Source organism: Telopea speciosissima, chromosome 2, assembly GCF_018873765.1.
Source record: "Telopea speciosissima isolate NSW1024214 ecotype Mountain lineage chromosome 2, Tspe_v1, whole genome shotgun sequence".
Taxonomy (NCBI): domain Eukaryota; kingdom Viridiplantae; phylum Streptophyta; class Magnoliopsida; order Proteales; family Proteaceae; genus Telopea; species Telopea speciosissima.
Window position 1 is genome coordinate 53,862,753 of NC_057917.1, and position 8,128 is coordinate 53,870,880.

Consider the following 8,128-nt stretch of genomic DNA (forward strand, 5'->3'; position numbering starts at 1 on the left):
AGCATTCCCATGTGTCTATCTCTCTCCTCCATAAAACAAGGGGGTAGAGTCTTTTCACATGGGAAGGAGAGAGATAGACTCATGGGAGTGCTGGTGTAGGCTACACTATCGGACAGAGAACTTTCTCCCCATTAAGAAATCAAAGCACATGAGAGTATGACAGAAGTAACAAACAAAATGTAACCATGACCATTGCCCCCCAACCGGCCAACCCTCCATCACAGATCAAAGAATTGGTATCGAATCATCAAAATCGGCATAACCATGACCATTGCCCCCCAATTAGCCAACCCTCCGTCACGAATCAAAGAATCAGTATCGAATCATCAAAATCGGCATAACCATGACCGTTGCCCCCCAACCAGCCAACCCTCCATCATGGATCAAAAAATCAGTATCAAATCATCAAAATCGGTGTAAGGGATACACTAATTTTGGAGAATCTCGTGTGCTAGTGAATCGGTACAAATTAAGAGTAAAAGATTAAAAAAATATATAATTTTTATTAAAAATTAAAGATAAACATATTTGATACGGATCAATCTGAATCAATAACGATCGAGACCAATCCCATATCCGATACCAATTCCTAAAACCATGCCCTCTATGGCTTTATGCTTCTCTCAAATTTTCCTCCTCCTTAAGGAATCAAAATCAAAATCAAAAACAAAATAAAAGTAAAGAATGTACATACCCCACCGCTCACATTTCTCATTAACTCTGCTTTGCTTTGGTCCTCACTCATTTGCCTTTTCTAATTTTCTTTTCTTGATCGATCCTACAATATCACCTATTCTTTCTCTTTTTTTCCTTTTTTTATTAAACTACATTAATTATTTTATTTTTTTTTCATCCTTTTTCCTTCTTCAGTTAACGTGGGTTCCACTATTGATGCTTTGTAACTGATGATATTCAAAGGTGACATTCAAAATTTAGGATGTGGTAAAAAGCAAAGTCCCAAATCAATTAGCAAGCCCTCATTTGAAGTTTCTACTGAATTTGGATCCTCTATTGCCGAGCTGCCCGGCAGGACTGTGCTGCCCTGACACAGGGTTGCGCGCAATGTCCGCCTTATTCTTGCCCAAACGCCTTGCCCGAGTGGGGGTAAGGTGGTAATTGTGCGCAGCCCCGTGTCTGGGCAACACAGTTCTATCGGGTAGCTCGGCAGTAGAGGATCTGGATCCGTTTCTAACCCGGCCATAGTCTCGAATAAAAAAGAAGTGGTGGGGAACATATGCGGTGGCATATACAAATTGGTACACAACTATACTCACTTATGCCACATGATAACTTATATAAAATATCATCTACATATATTCTAGGGGCTGTATAGCAAAATTTCTATTCTAAATTAATATTTTTGAGTTAAAAGTAATTTTTAAGTTTCTGTTTATTTGAAATACTTATGTATAAAAAAAAGTATTTCTATCACTAAAAAAAGAATAGGAACACATATGAATGTATATTAACAAAAGTATTTCTTATCCTACAAAAAAAAAAACAAAAAACAAAAGTATTTCTTATGTTATACCAAATTATATAAAATGCCATCCTACATATATTTGAGAACATTATTTTAACCACGTGAGCAAAATCATCGAATGTATCAATCAAACACGTATGATGTTGGAAATAAATAATTATCCAAACCATACATGATATCACATGTAAATAAAAGGGATTGAGTATTTATCTGAACTGCAGACAAACCAATGTTGATGTAAACAAATTCAAACATCAAATATAGCGTCACGAACCTGAAATTCATGGAGGAACTTAAGAAATCGTGGTGCTAAGTCGTGCCAACAAACATTTTCCTTAAGATTGTAGACTCTCCCCGCCCCCTATGGTGCAAGCCGGGTTCTTACGAATTAATTTTCAATATAAAACAGTCATGTAGGCCCCTCCAATAATTGTTGCACTCGTTTACTGGGCTACATTGGAATACTTCAGAGTTGCGCTTAATTGAACAAAAACAAAAAGATAATAAAAAAAATCAAAACAAAGAAAAAAGTTAGGATTGCCTCCAAATTGTTAAAGAACTCGACAAAAACCCCTCTTTTAATATAAGAGATGAAGAGTCACCACCAAGAGATGTATCCAAAAGACAAAATATAAAAATCATATTTTTTTCCAACAGACTTGTTTGATGACCATTCAAAGAAGTCTTCCAATATTCACACATATGGGTATCAGGAAACAACAAAACCCTCTAATAGGCTTTTTATAAAATAAAATCATATTTTGAATCTTTAATTGTAAAACACAAAAGTTCTAACATGTGGTGGCGATGGATGTGGAGGTGGTGGTGGTAGTAGTGGCAGCAATAGCAATGGTAGTGGTGGCGGCGGTGATGACAGTGGAGATGATGGTCGAAGTAGAAATGATAATGCGGTGGGGGGTGGCGGTTATAGAAGTGGTGGTGGTGGTGGAGATGGTGGATGAGGTGGCAGTGGTGGTGGTGGCAGTGGAGATGGTGGTGGCAGTGGTGGTGATGGTAATGGAGGTGGATGGTCGAGAATCCATAATATTGAGCCTTTTTGGTTTTTTTTTTTTTTTTTTTTTTTTTGGGTCTATTTTTTTTAAGCTTCTTCGTTGTTTCTTAATGGCCATAAGCAATGTTTTTTTTCTCACCCAGTTCATTAAAAAATAAATAAATAAAATTGGACCGAACAACACATATAAGTTTTATTCAAAATACAAAAAAAAAAATGTATACAAGTTTTGTTACAAAAAAAAAATGTCTTTTTTAAGTGTTACCATACAATCCCCCCCCCCTCCATCTATCATTGAAGAATAATCCGAGTTTACCAAATGGATTTTACAAAAAAAAAAAATTACCAAATGAAAAATCAAAAAGTTGAAAATTTTTAGTACTACCAAGAGGGTGCACAATATACATAGGAGGATATGTCAAATTGGAGGGTAGATGACTTAATTTGAAGCTGAAATTAGAATAGTTAAGTTTCCATGTGTTTAGCATTGGGATTGAGTTCCTTGTCAGGCTTCATAGCATACGCTAGTGCCTCTCTGCGTCTCTATCCCTTAGCATTTTCATCATGTTTTATATATTTTTATATATTAGTAAACTTTCACGTGCAGATGCACGTGGGTTTTTGTTTCTCATTGGAGAGAGACAAAATGATACTTAGTCCAGAAACCTAGTACATTATAAGCACATATATAAATTGAAATAATAACAATGCTTATACAGTTAGAAATTGAAATAATAACAATGGTTAAACAGTTAGAAAAATTTAATGATTGTAACTTGTTACAACTATTGAATAAAATCTAAAAAATTTAAATAGAAATACATTGTTCAGATGCTTGCATTTTTATAAAGAACAGAAATATGATATCCTACTTTTCAGTCTTTTATTTGATTCAAATGCTTCCAATCATACAAAAAAAATTTCTCCTTTTTGCTCTTTGATTTGATTTAGACGCTTCTAAGTTTATATCATGCTCAACTTTTTTGATACTCTTAGCAACAATTTTTTTCACTGTTCGACTTTCTGCATTGCTTTTATTCATCTTGAAGAAGAACCAATACTTTCTTGATATACAAGAATATAGATTTTCTTGATGCTAAATAGTTGTAATGAAAAACATTAAATTTTTTTGTTAGCATAGTTTCTGTAAATTTGAATGAAAAATCAAATCAAATCAAAATTAATAAAAAATAAAATTACACCTCTTCATTTGATTTCTTATATTTTGTTGTCGAACATCCTGTCATGTCTCTGCATCCTCAAATAATGTTACTGCTATTGTTTCAGTATCATCTGATATTTTAATTCTGACCATGTACCTATCATGTTGAATTTCATATGTATTTATTTTAATGTATTAGATATTGTTATGTTAATTTAATTTGTTTAATAAAAGTAAACTTACTTTTGTGTGAATTCTGCATTATTTTTTTTTCACATTTTTCGCATATTGCATTCTTTGACGCTATTTGTACTTTTTTGTTGTAAACTTTACATGCATTATAACATGGGTCTTCAGTCTTCAATTTATCGATAATGCTTTCCACATAGTAATATTGTTTCTGTACAAAAAAAATAACTTAGTTCAATTAATATTATATTAATAGCTGAAATATTTTAAAACAAAAAATGAAATATGTTACAATTAATTTTAATGTTTACCTAAAATGATACATTATATTTTTCAATAAGATCTTTAATAGTGATTTATTCAGCATCTTTGTACTTTAGATACTTAGATGCAGTTGGAATTGTTGTCTTCAATCCTGTTGTTGATTTAGACCTGCAAAACATTGATAAATTATGTTTAAAATTAAAATTATTATATATTAATAAATTAATACTTCTTAATTTATAATTATTTACTATTTCTTTAAATCATCTGCTTCTTGAATTGCTAGGTCTATCTGGTCTGGATTGTTGTTGTTCCAATTGTCGATAGTGATAGACCTAATATATAGTAGTATAATAGTAAATTTATATTAAGATTTCTATTTTTTTATTGTAATATTTAAAATGATATTTTTTATATTTAATTTACCTTGAAATGTTGATATGGTAACTGATGTAATTGCAACCACTGGGTTGTCTGACACCATATCCATTAATTTTTTACCCTCGTTCTTTACACAGTCGCCCCATAGAATTAACATTATAGCATCTGAACTATTAGTTAGAAAATTTTAATTATTATAATTAATAATTAATTAGTAAAAATCTAATAAAAAAATAACAATTTGACATGTATATAATAAAATTTGTTTACTGTTGGACTTTTTTCAAATAATTGTGTGGACGATTTTGAGTCATTTTGGTTTAATGTTGGTCTGATTTTTTGACAGTTTTTGGTCATTTTTTTGTTTAATGTTAGTCTGATTTTTTGGCTAAGGGACATGTATCTTCAAAGAGATATATCCATTTGTATAGGTGCATTCATAGCTCTTAGATTGGAATCTTTTAATCTAATCCATTGAACCAAAAGACACCTACACCATGGGGTATCTTCAAGAGACACTTACATATAAGTGCTTGGATTATAATTTGTTAATCTTATCCACTCATGTCAATGGACACATCCATTCCATGAGGTGTCTTAAAGGGATATATCCACCACTCTAAATAGAGGTGAAATGGACAACCCAAATCATTCAATTTTTATCATATGATTTCAGTCAGTTAGGCATTAACAAATTTTCAATTCTCTAATAGTTTCAAGTGATTACTGTCTCTGCAAATCAGTAATCAGCCCAGCCTGTTTTATCTTGAGAGACAGATTTGTTGCAACCCAGTCCAGTAATAGGATGCAAATACTGTCTTAAGGACAGAACGTTCTCGTTCGACTCAGATTATCTCTTTGTCCTCTTCTTTTGATATCAATGTTTTTTCTAACATTTACTCTTACTTAATGCTTATAAGTTGAATTTCTCTTTTGTACTTTATTTTTGTGCTTTTACCTGTTTTTATTGGGACTAATTTCTGAACCCCTATAAGTAATCTAATAACATCTGCAAAATATAATATTTATTTAAATTAATATTTAAAAGAAATTATTAACAAGTAAAAAAAAAATTCTTACCGAATACTTTTTCCTGCTTATTGTAATTATAATATCCCTTAGCTCCATGAATTTATATTTGACGTTATCTACCAGATTTTCTTCTTTGTCATCGTCAATTTTTTATATGTTGTTTAGAGTTAACTCATATTTCTCATGAACATTTCTGTAGTTTTTGTTCATATATTTTACCATTCCATTTGATATTGCATAAGTCTTCATTTCTTCCATGGTGTTTGTAAACTTGTTAACAATCTCAATGAATAAAACTGTTTGAATTTTTATCCCTGCAAAATATAATATTCAGATTTGTTAGATAGTTTTATATATTTTATATATTGATTACTTTTTTTATAAAATATTTTTATAACATATCTCATCATCCATTAGTATAAATTTTTGTAATTTTTCTGTTCCTTTTGCAGTATTATAATTTGTAATGCTACCTTTTTGTAGCATTACAATCTTTATTTTTCAATTGCTTTGGTAGGCGTTCAAATTTTTTATCTTGACAAAAGCAGACATATGTCTTGTAACATGACATTTTAATTTAGTTAAGTGTACAGTACATTAATATAGTTAGTAAGATTAAACAAAAAAAAGATAAAGAGTTTATTATATTGTAAAAATACATTCTGAAAAGCTAGATCCAAATATTTATTTGGAAATTTCTGAATCTTTCCAAATTTCTTCTATTTGTTCTAATTCAATACAAAGATATTAAAAATAACAAAAAAAAAATTTCAAGTGTTAAAACTGATTAATGAAATAATTTAAAAAAATAGAGTAAGAAATTAAAAAATGTTAATGTAAGAGGTACTCATCAGAAATCTTATTAGAAGATGTAGTTGAATGATTGATGTCAGTTGTTTGAAACAGTTGAATTTTCAATATTGTTGAGAGAGAGAGAGAGAGAGATAGAAAGAGTAGTCATGTTACGTTTGTAGGTTGTTTGTTATTTATATATTGTTTGTCTTACACAGTTTGATTAGAAAGAGAGATAGAGAGTGAGAAATAGAGTATGATGTTTTAGAAGATAGGGATGTGTCTGTTAATTATTTACTGTTGAGAGATAATAGGTTGTAGAGTAAGAAATTAAAACATGTTAACGTAAGAAGTACTCACCATAAATCTTATTAGAAGATAGTTGAAATACTATATACTGATAGTTCAAATAAATTAATATTAAATCTAATATCTATTCGAATTACAACATTGTTTTAAAATTTTTTGTATATTTTAATTTTATTTTTTTTTTTTAGTTATACTATGAACTCTTATTTGTGACTAAAAAACTTTGATTGATGAAAAATAAAACGTAATATTATTGTATTAAATTTTGTTGTATATTTTATTTTATTTTTAGTTATATTATGAAATTTTAGTTGTGGCTTAAAAAATCAGATTGATGAAAAATAAAACGTAATTTTTTTCTTCAAATAAGTTAAAAATAAATAACAGACTGGATTCATAAAGATAGAGAGCTAGTGAGAGAGAGGGCAACTCACAAATCTATTTTTTTGCAATCGAACTGAGAGCTTTCTATGAAGAAAATATCCAAATTGATGCTGGTAATAATTTATGAACTATTACCAAACAAACTATCTGTTGGAAAAAAATGAGTAACCAAAATAAGTATAATAGAAGGATTTATGCCTTATTATTAAAACATCTGTAGGGGGGAAATGAGCAACAAAAATAAGTATAATTAAAATTGCACAATTTACTGAGAATATTGAAGATTGTTATCGTTGGAGTGCGAGAGAGACTTGAGAAGAAATGTTGTTATTGGAGAGAGGGAGAGGTTTAACAGGATAAATAGGAGAGGAAATAGGAAGAAAAGATGTGACTGTTTCAAGAGGAGGCGTGAGTTTTTTTGGTTGCTAATTATTCGTTGGAGAGAGAGAGAGAGAGAGAGAGAGTTGTTCGTTGGAGAGGGACTGGTCGGTAATTATTTTGGAGAGAGAGAATTAGTCGCTTGAGAGAGGGAGACTTTATAGAAAATAGGACAATTGATTGTTGGAGAGGAATTGCTTGGTAATTAATTTGGAGAGGGAGAATTGTTCGTTGAAGAGAGAGAGAGAGAGTTAAGAGAATATAGGAGATGTTATAGGAAGAAGAGGGGGTGCTACTTGAGAAAAAGTTTAGATGGTAGTTACGTGAGGAAAATAGGAAAGAGAGACTTATCGTTTGAGAGTGAGAGTCGGAAAAAAATAGGTGAGGATTCCAAAAAATGATAATTAATTTTATTTCATACAATCCAAAAAATGTTGTAGACATACTACTTGATTTTGTTTACCAAAAAAAAATAGTACTTGCTTTCATTATTAAACTATATATTTTATTTCATAGCCTAAACAACATTTAAAAATTAATTTAGTTTTATTATCACATATCTTGATTTCGTTTTCCAAAAAAAAAATAGTACTTGATTTCATTATTAAACTATATATTTTATTTCATAGTCTAAAAAATATTTAAAAACTAATTTAGTTTTATTGTCATATATCTTGATTTCGTTTACCCAAAAAAAAAGAGTACTTGATTTCATTATTAGACTATATATTTTATTTCATAG